Here is an 11,544-nt window from a genome sequence, read left to right as displayed (position 1 = left end):
AGAAGAAGACTAAAAAAAATCAATTAAGCTAATCTCAATTAAGTCCAAATCTTCAACTTAACCCAATTCTACTTTTCCCAAGCCCAATGCATGTCACATCAACTTTTGGAGCTTTCACACTACCTATTTTCCTATTTCAAGGGAAATTCCAAAGAATTGTAATTTTCAGATTTTTGGGTGCAGAAAATTGATTTTTCAGAGCTCAAAGAGGCTTAAAAAGGCCAAATAAATGCCAAAAATTCCAAAATAATTTCTAAAAAATTCTAAAAATTCTCAAAAATTATTACAGAGGTTTGGCTAAGTTTTCAGAATTGTTTGAGCAGTGTTCAAGGTGCAGAAAATTATTTCTTCAGCATTTCGACTAGCCTAAGTCTCCTAAATCACTCGGAATTGCTCGGGACTTGTGCGAAACGAAAGGAATTCGACCCAACCATTGAACCAAAGCCTTTGTTCAGTTTCAACACAAATTGAATTGCGGGAGAGTTGAGATAAGTACAATCATTTGCTTTATTTACATACATCAAATAATATCAATTTTACTTATTTACATTATTTGCATGAGCACTATGGCAAATTTTCCTATTTTACCTTCAATTCAAGAGCAACTCCAATCTGTACAATAACAAATTGTAGAAGAGAGAGAGAGATGCGAATTGAATTGGAGCGACAGCTCACGAGTCGAAGGCGTAAGCGTGACTCTTTGCCATCTTATGATGATGAAGACGACATCATCCAAAGAGCTGTCAATACTACACTTCAAGCACAAAATTCACGGAAAGATTCTAAAATCAGTCGTAAATCTTTTTCATTTCAGAATTATGATGGCAAGAAAGATGCTCGAGTCCTTTTGGCATGGCTTAATTGGATGACTACTTTTCGGGAGAGAAATTTTTCGAGAAGGACAAGATCAAATGTGCGGCTAATCACATGGTGGATAGCGCAGCTTTATGGTGGAGCGTCATCAAGCAAGAACGTGACAAACCGGATTCATGGAAAAGGTTTCAAAGGCTAGTGAAAAAACATTTCTTACCTTCACAATTTAAATCTAAAGTTAGGCGCAATGGGATACATTGCATCAACTTGAAAAAGAAAGCATGTCTCAGTATATGGAGAAGTTTTGGAATACATTACTACAGGTACAGGTTATGAAGAAAGTCAATGAGAAGGACCAAAAGAGGAAATTCATTGCGGGCCTTAAGTCTACAATTAGGGCCGATGTGAATATGTTTAGACCTCATTCACTTTCTACAGCTATATCTTTGGCAACAAATTCCGAACACAAAAATGGTTTTCCTACAGAGGCCAAGTCATTTGAGAGTAACCACTCTAAACCTTTTTCTAAACCTTTTCATGCTTCAAGAAATTTTCATAAGCCAGGGTTTGACAAAGGCAAGGAGATGGTCACAGGTGAATCAAATTCAAAGAAAGTCAACGGTGGCAAGCCCAAAGGTCCTTCAATTAAATGTTTTCGATGTCATAAAGAAGAACATATAACACCAAATTGCCCAGAACGTGCAAAGAATCCGACACCTGCGGCACGAGTCAATATGCTTGAAGGGGACGACAATGAAGATGAATCGCTCAAGTAAGAGGGTAACTCTGATCCCGACTATTCAGAAGCGGAACGTAAGCCTCAAGCTCATTCGCTACTCAAAATAAAAGGAAAGGAAAAATTAATGAGCATGAAGTTATTGTTTTGCATGACGATGGTAGCACTCATGACTTTATTTCTGAAAAGGCAATTAGAGCTTTAAACATTCAACCTTCACCTACACATTATAGAGTTAAAGCTACATTTACTGGAACCAAGTATAATTGCATGCAAGAGGTGAAAGGTTTAACTTTAAGCATCAATTCCTTAACAGAAAAAAGGGATTTCTTAGTTGCACCTTTACAAGGCGTAGATGTAATATTGGGTATGCCTTGGAGACATATGTACAACCCTATTATAGACTATGATACACATAGCATTTGTGTAAGGAAGGACAATGAAAATATTTTCCTCCAATGTCTAGTCAAAAGAGAGACGAGCCCTTTATTGAGTCATACTTAAGCAAAGCGAGCTCTTAGGAAAAGGGAGAAGACTTATATGGTTTGGGTTAACCAGCTTAGCGCTGAGTTTAACACATCCAAAAGTCCAAAACTTGATCCTTATATCTCCAAATTCAGGGATTATTTTATGGAAGATTTACCTCCAGGATTACCTAAGTCTAGGCCTAAAGACCATAGTATTGACTTATTGCCAGGCAACTCTCCACCTTGTAAAGCTCCTTATAGAGTCAACAATTTAGAGCAAAAAGAAATCCAAAAATAAATCGAGGATTTGTTAGAAAGAGGCCTTATTAGACCTAGTAGTTCACCCTTTGGAGCTCCAGTCCTTCTTGTTAAGAAGAAGAATATAACTTTCCGAATGTGTGTTGACTATCGAGCATTGAACAAAATCACTGTCAAGAACAGATACCCTATCTCTAGGGTAGATGACTTACTTGATAAGCTTAGAGGTTCAAAGGTCTTTAGCAAGATTGACTTAAAGTCTGGTTATCATAAAGTACGCATGACTGAGTCAGACATATTCAAGACTGCATTTAGAACCCAGACTGGCCATTATGAGTTTTTGGTTATGCCATTTGGTTTGACCAATGCTCCAGCTACATTCAGTCGTATGATGAATCGCATTTTCCTAAAGTTTCAAGGAATCCGTGTGGATCCTAAGAAGATTGAGTATATAGCCTCTTGGCCTACACCTCGAGACATTCATGACCTTAGATCTTTTCTAGGTCTATGTAGTTACTATAGGAAGTTTGTCAAGAATTTCGCTTATATTGCACATCCTTTGACGGAACTTCTCAAGAAAACTACATTTTTCCATTGGACCGAAAGTCAAGATAAATCTTTTCTAGTACTCAAGGATGCATTAACTCATGCACCAGTTCTTACACTCCCTGACTTTCAAAGACCATTCTTTGTGGTAGTAACTGATGCTAGTGGCAAGGTTTTGGTGCTGTGCTTATGCAAGACAACCATCCTATTGCCTATGAAAGTCGAAAGCTAAAACCTACTGAAACAAATTATAGTACATATGACAAGGAATTAGCAGCAATTGTGCATGCCTTGAAGATTTGGAAGCATTACATAATGGGTTCAGAATTTCTTATCAAGACTGATCAACAAAGCATTAGGCATTTGCTTTCACATCCCCTTATTTCAGATAGGCACATCAAATGGGCATCTTTCATACAAAGTTTTCAACCCATGATTCAATACCAACCTGGAAAGGAAAATGTTGTTGCCGATACTTTAAGTAGAAGACCTCATATCAACAACATTTCCGCTATTGAAAGTGAACCATTTGTACTTATGAAAGAAACTTATGAAGTAGATCCAGATTTTTCTGAGATATGGATCAAATTGCGTGAAAACAATTGGACACCTCAAGGAAATTATTCTCATAATGATGGCTATCTTTTCTTTGAGAAAATATTATGTGTTACTCAACCCTATAGACAACTTGTCTTGGAAGAGATGCACCAACCACCATTCATGGGACATAGAGGAGTTTCCGCAACACTTCAAGTAGTTTCTTGAGAATTCTTTTGGCCTTATTTGAAAAATGATGTAGCAAAATTTGTAGCTAAGTGTAACATTTGTCAAGCAATTAAAAGCTACAAAGGCAAAGCTTTGGGATTGCTTATGCCTTTACCCATTCCAGACCGACCATGGGAACAAGTGTCTATGGACTTCATTATAGGCTTTCCTACTACTTCCAGTCATCATGACATGATTTGGACAATAGTGGACAGGTTTAGTATTTCATTCCATGTAAAAAGACACTGACTTCTCAGCAAGCTGCGACCATATTTGTCAAGCAAATCTTTGTTCATCATGGTCTACCCAAAGTGATAGTTTCTTCTCAAACTTAGGCACTAAGTTAGATTTTTCTGCGGCTTTTCATCCTGAATCAAATGGACAGACCGAAGTCACGATCGAATAGCACTATCTTGGATTTTAGAGCCTATGTTTCCCAGCAACCTAGTTCATGAGATAAGTGCATACATCTATTCCAATTTGCTTATAATAATACTTCTCATTCTGCTACTGGTCGAGCACCATTTGAGATTATCTATGGAAGAGCTTTGCCTATTCCAGCTACTAGACTCTCCCATAAGATTGAAGCTGCTAACCAATATACTCGAGACTTTGATCACATTTTATCTGAAGTGCATGATTGTATTGCAAGAGCTCAAGAGAAGTATACATTTCAAGCAAATAGGAAGCGTAAAGATTTTTCATTCCAAGAAGGTGATTATGTACTTTTGAGAATTGAGAAGAGAGTGTGGAAAAATTCCCTGCAGTTAAACTTTCACCTAGATACTATGGACCATTTAAAATTATTGAAAAGATTAACGATGTGGCCTATAGACTAGAGTTGCCATCTAATTGGAATATCCACAACTCTTTCCATATTCATCTCTTGAAACCCTTTCGAGGAACAATTCCTTCTCACCCAATTTATGAGGAACCACCTCTTGTTGAAGGAGAGGAAGAAGTCTTAGTTCCTGATGCTATTATTGATCAAGAGACGACAACAACAAGAACTGGGAACCAATACATCAAATATCTTTTGACATTCAAAAACCATCCTCAAGAAGATGCAAAATGGATGCCCGAGAAATTTTTCCGAGCTTATCCTGAGATCCTTCGTTCTTTTCAAATCCAGCAAACCGGCAATTGAGGGCAATTGCAAACTCAAGCAAGAGGGATGTCATGAGAATATATTTTAAGTCCTCTTTAAGAATATTATTTTTTCCTCTTGAGTAATTTGGGGACGCCTAGGTTACCTTGCGTCATGCCGGCTAGGTTAATATCGTGGGTGACACCACTATAAATATTAATACGTGCGGTATATGACGTATGCTTGGGGCCGTCTATGATTATTTCAGTTAGGTTTGTATGGCAGGGTGATTCCTGGGGTACTTACGCCTGGTAGTCATGAGTTGGTGATGGTTTGTGCATGTTTAATATTTGTGGAAATTAATTTAATTATTAATTGGGCTTATATTTTCAGGTGATGAAGATTACAAGGATTGATAAATAATGTCGAGGAGAATGTTTCTTGTGCGCATCATTTTTTTTTTTAACAAGCGTAGCTTGTAACCTTAGTAGTTGATTTTTCCATTTTGATACATTGGGAAAAATACATTTATAATGGTGAATTTATTAAAGCCTAAAGGCTTTACCCTAGCCCCAATTTTTGGGACACTCTATTTTTGTTGTGGAAGAGTGTCCTGCTCTCTAAAAGCACACTTTGTATATTTTTGGGGGCTATGGCCTATTTTTGGTTGAAAGCTAATAAAAATACTCTTGTGTGGGGGAAGGCCACGCACAAGGGGGGGAAGATTGCACCCAGCATGTTTGTCTTGGAGCTAAGTATTATGTTTGCTATGCTTTTGTTCACTTTATTTGATTTTGTTGAAACCTGTAAAGCATGTGTTTTCATGGTTGAATTTATGTGTTGAATTTCTCAAGTGTTCCACAAGCTATCCTAGAGAACGATTCCGTTTTCACTCTCTCACACACACACACACACACATATTATCAATTTGTCTTGCTCACCCTATCTCCTGTAACATTCAGCCTGATAGCCCATGCATCCATAGAGAGAGGTGAGTATAAGGATTTGGGAATGCTCCATGCTATCTACATGTCTACAATAAAAGGAGAGAGGGGGGGGATGCAGACGGAATGGCACCAGCAGCAACTGTAGAAGTAGAAGAAGAACAATACCTCCAATCTACCACTGCTACTATTAACAGATGATAAGCAAAATGCCTCTACCATTGCCACCACCAAGCTATGTAGAGGGACGTGCATTCGATATGGTAAGCTTATTTAATGCTCCGTCTCTCCAATCTATTTTCTTACTTTTGTGCCATTGTTTATTTTGGTTTTCATATTGATCAAGAAGGAACTTGAAGGGAAATAAGACTATCCATAGTTGTGTTAGCTTGCAAAACAAGAGCCGATTGCCAAGTGCTTGTTGATAAAGCACAATGCAATGCATTTTATCATTGAGGCTTATTTTATAATGGCATCATAATGACCTTCTGATGCATTGCTTCATGAAATCCTCCACACCCACTTCATGCCTCTTTTGTATCGAGTAAGCTCTTCGATGCATTCATTTTTCTAGAATTCGATCCACAAAAAGTTTATTTCATCATGAATTCTTCAAGGATACTTCATGCTGTTAAAGCTTTATTCTATCCAAGGGAAGCTTGTATACAAAACTAAAGCTCATTGTCATCTTTCATTCTCCTATGTCTACACATTTGTCCATGGGATATGCAAAGATGCAACATGAGGAGGAGATGATTGTGCAATTAGCAATCCAATGGAGGAGGGAGAGGAGGGCATACACAATGAGCTAGAAGCTAAATTCTTGGTGGGATTGGAGGTTTTCAAATCCAAACCATGTGTAGGGAGCAACCCTCAAGGGATTGTTTGCAATGAATGGGGGGTTTATGGCACCCCACTTCTATGAATCACCAACTTGAAGCCCTCTCTACGAAGCCTGTCATCTATATAAAGTGTTAGTATTGTTGGTGCAATCCCAAGTACATATGGGAAGCTTCTATGCCCTTTTCAGTTCAATGTAGTCTTATTTTATCTAGCTTTTGATTTTATTTTATGACACCATGAGTGATGGCTAAGAAGGGCCACTAAATGGAATGCTTGTTCTAAGCACACCATAGAATTTTGACTAGGATCGATCCCACTACTTAAACAAGGAATTTACGTTAAAACATGGTGAGGGTGGGAAGATTCTTTCACTTAGGTGCTTGTAGAAGGGAGAATTTGTTTGTGTTTATAAGAATTAGGATAGCCAAATCCTCTTGCGGGAAAGCTAACTCTTGAGGATCCATTTAGAAGCTATTCTATTTGCAAAGTTCTCTATGTACATAAGCTGAATTAAATATGATGGCCCTATTTTGGATTGATGGGCAAATGAAATAAAGGAGACATTTCAGCCCTATTAATGCAGTCAATGTGATTACATTGCTGCTCTTATGCATGCTAAGTAACAATTTTGACTTCCCAATTTCACCACATGTTGCATACATGGTAATTAAGCATTTGAGCACTGCACAATGCTATTAATGCAGTCCATGTGATTACATCGCTGCTCTTGTGCGTGTCAAATAACACTTTTTCCTTTCCAAGATTTTCAAGAAACACCCTTTGTAAAAGATCAGTGTTATAAGGGTGCCACTATCCATATATTTTCAAGCAACCCCCACACATGCGTGAAGAGAAAGAACAAATGCCTGTGAAACAGCACCGCACTTCCACAAGAGCATTGCCCAACATTGTTATGTAGTAGTCGAGTGCTTGCTTGGCATGACCTCCTTCTACATATCCTCCAATCCAAGAGACAACATTCCGTGAAGGCAGCCCATTGAGGATCACTTGTCATGACTTTGAGACAGCAAAGCACTTGGCGTACATGTCCACTAGAGCATCACCCAGCACAATGTCGTTCTACAGCGACCCTTGCCTTGCAATCTCATCATGGATTTGTTTTCCCTTGTCAAATGCTCTGATCGTGGTGCATGCTTTCAAGATGAATGCATAGGTCACTGCACTTGGAAGGATGCCCTCATGTTATGTCTCTTGAAAACACTCAAGTGCTTGCTCGGTGTGACCTTCCTGTACATACCCAGCAATCAGTGCACAATGTTGTTCTACAGCAACCCCTGCCTTGCAATCTCATCATGGATTTGTTTTCCCTTGTCAGATGCTCTGATCGTGGCGCATGCTTTCAAGATGAATGCGTAGGTCACTGCATTTGGAAGGATGCCCTCATGTTGTCTCTTGAAAGCACTCAAGTGCTTGCTCGGTGTGACCTTGTGCATACCCAACAATCAGGGCATTCCAAGATACAACATTTTGAGAAGGCAAAGCACTTTGTCGCGCCTCCAATTAGCACCACACTTGGCATACACGTCCACTAAACATTGTCCAACGCAATTGCAGAGCAACTTGCCTTAAAACCTCATGATGGATTTGTTTCTCGCCGCGCTCAGATTCACAAAAGTGCTCAGTGACTGCACACATTAAGCACACAAGCATATCATTGCATCTGGAAGGATGCCCTTGCGCTGCATGGCTTCAAAGCAGTCAAGCGCTTGCTGGATGTGACCTTGTGAATATCCTACAATCAGTGCATTCTAAGAGCAAACATCTGGAAGGTTCAAGGATGCCCTCACATTGCATCTCTTCAAAGCAGTCTAATGCTTGCTTGGCATGACATTCTTGTGCATATCCTACAATCAATGCATTCCAAAAGACAACATTCCACGAAGGCAGCCCATTGAGCCCTTGTCGTGCCTCCGCATTTGGCATACATGTCTACCAATGTTGTTCTCTCCAGCCCTGCCTTGCAATCTCATCATGAATATGTTTCCCCTGGTCAGTGGCTTGGTACATGTTGTCAAGGATGCCATAACACTGCACCTTAAAGCAGCCAACTGCTTGCTTGGCGTGACCTTTGTGCATATCCTGTAACAATCAGTGCACTCCAACAAGAGACAACATCTTGAGAAGGCAGCCCATCAAGCACTTGTCATGCATTTGAAATAGGAATACACTTGGCATAGATGTCCACTAGATCATTGCCCAGCACACAACAACCCCTGCCTTGCAATCACATCATGGATATGTTTCCCCTAGTTAGCGGCTCCAATTGTGGCACATGTTGTCTTTTCGAGATGTCAAATGCATATTCTGCCTTGCAATCAAATCATGGATATGTTTCCCCTAGTCAACGGCTCCAATCGTGGCACATGTTGTCAAGGATGCTTTCTCGTGCATATTCTGTAATCAGTCCATTCCAAGAGACAACATTTCAAGAAGGCAACCCTGAAATAGCCCCTTAAGCACTTTTCGTGCCTTTGAAATAGCACCGCGCTTGGCATACATGTCCACAAGAGCATTGCACAACACAAGATTGTTCTGCAGAGCAACAACTCCTTGTTGCCGCGCACAATCACGCCATGGTTTTGGATTCCCCTCTCAACAGCTCCAATCATGGCACATGCTTTCAAGATGGAGGTGTAGGCTATTGCGCCTAGAAGGATGCCCTCATGTTGCATCTGTTCAAAGCAGTTCGGGTCTTGCTCAGCTAGTGCATTCCAAGACATAACATCCCGAAAGCATCTCTCAAAGCAGTCGATTGCTTACTTGGCATGTCCTCCTTGTGCATATCCTCCAGTCCAAGAGACAACATTCCATGAAGGCAGCCCATTGAGAAGCACTTACCACGTACGAACGATGGATCTGTTGACTCGTATACAATGGTTATTGAAATGCCCTTTTCAAAATGTTCTATCCTAAGAGATTGTGGTAAGCAGTTCGAGGCGAGCAAAGCATGAACGTTCGAGGTGAGCAAAGCACAAATGTTTGAGGTGAGCAAAGCACAAATGTTTGAGGCGAGCAAAGCACGAACGTCTAGATTATGTTAACCACACACGATTATGTTACTTAACCACACACGATTATGTTGCTTACCCACATATGATCATAGTCCAAATTACCACACACGAACGATGGATCTATTGTATTCAAAGAGATTGGTATAATTAGTTCAAGGAGAGCAAAGCACAAACCATGGATTATGTTACGAAACCACACATAATTATGTTGCTTTGATCATAGTCCAAAGCAACTGCTGCGTATCACCATACTCCAAAAATCATTTTACAAGGCATCCATAAGACAATGAATGTGAAAAACATCAAAACAACTAGTGTACCATTCTCATCATTTAGATACATAACAAAATATCACACTTGATGTAGCAAAAGATACCCCAAAACATCTTAAAAATGAGGTAGAAATATAAAATTGATCATAGAATGTCATTACAAAAGTGGGCATGTATTGGGATGACTAACTGTCATTACAAATATATGGCAAATTTGTTTAGAATGTCATTACATTAAGTATTAAAAGGGCCATATTTCATCCCAAAATGTAGCTCCAAAATGTATCAAATACTACTCTAAAATTAAATTGCTGGTCCAAAAAAGAGAGTGCTATCCAAAAAGCGTTATGAACGCAATGCACCGCCCATAAAATGGTAACTGCTCCAAAACTGAATTGATGGCTAAAAATCAAAGAGCTGATCCAAAAAGCATCGAATGTGTGCGCCGCTCACAACATAACATGCCACATACTGCACCGAAACTGCATAGCTGTCCACAAAATGATATGGAACATGCTTCTCCAAAACTGAATTGATGGCTGAAAAAAAGAGTTGAGATACAAAAAGTGCCGAATGCGTGCACCACCAAAAGTGTCCAAATAAGATAACATGCACCAAAAGTGCATGGCTGCCCGCAAAATGAAATGGCAAGTGCTGCACCAAAACTGAATTTACGGCTGAAAGAAAGAGAGCTAGTCCAAAGAGTGTTGAATGTGTTGATCCAAAAAGATAGCTTTTTCACGATTCACCTAAGCATTTCATGCACCATTGGTGTAGCTCCATTCTCAACTTGCACACATCTTCGTGGTCAAACCAATCCTTTGTAAGCTACAAACATTTGCCAACAAGCCAAGGATATAAAGTAAGATTGAGCTTCGAATACCTTACTCAATTAGGCCACGCTAAGCTTGTTAGACTTACCCATGTCTTGCTTATGCCATCTTGCAGTATGCCCGGTAATGAGATACCTCACAAATGCCATCACATAAAAGCCGCAATCTGTGGAGTTGGTGGGCTGCCTTGGTACCTATCCCAATATTACACATAAAGATTGTATAGCATGTAAACACTAATACAATTAGCCCCGTCACAATTAGCATGTATGGACACACATATTTAAGCATTGTTGCACCAAAAAAACACGTAAGAAAACTAGGCTTCACCTTAACAATCTTTAGGTCTAGCTCTTGTGCAGGATCATAAAGAGCAGCTTGGATAGTTGACTCAGCCACATGCGGCGCCAAGCACTTAAGAGCACTGCATAAAATACAAAGTCTAGATTGTGTTATCCTCTGTGCACCGGTTTTGTGGCATGCATATTCGCAAAGACATTAGTTTTACCTGTGCAAGCTTTCCAAACACTCCTTTGGGTTCGTAAGCCCCAATGAGTCCAAGTACAGTAGATAATGTTTCTTCCCTCGTAAGCGAGGAACCCTTTTGTCCTTATTGACATACAAAACGAAGAGAGACCAATGGTTCCTATTACACACAAACATAAATGAAATTCAGCCAAGAAATTCAGCTATGTGCATCAAATAAATGAAATTCAGCCAAGAAGTATTCCATTGCCATAAACCACCTGCAAATGATAGGAAAGAAACATAACTCAAGCTTGGACACATCAATGCCGGCAAAGAAGTCCGAGAGGTGTGAGAAACAGTGCTCCGATGTCATGCAATACCACATGGAGTCAACGAACAATACCTTCTCCAAAATGGTGCATGGCAACATATTTTCCATCCATCTAGATGCATGAAAGGGGGAAAATCAAAGCTCATCCA

Source organism: Cibotium barometz, chromosome 40, assembly GCF_041138505.1.
Source record: "Cibotium barometz isolate CiBa-2024 chromosome 40, ASM4113850v1, whole genome shotgun sequence".
Classification (NCBI taxonomy): Eukaryota; Viridiplantae; Streptophyta; class Polypodiopsida; order Cyatheales; family Cibotiaceae; genus Cibotium; species Cibotium barometz.
This window is presented reverse-complemented; position numbering follows the sequence as displayed.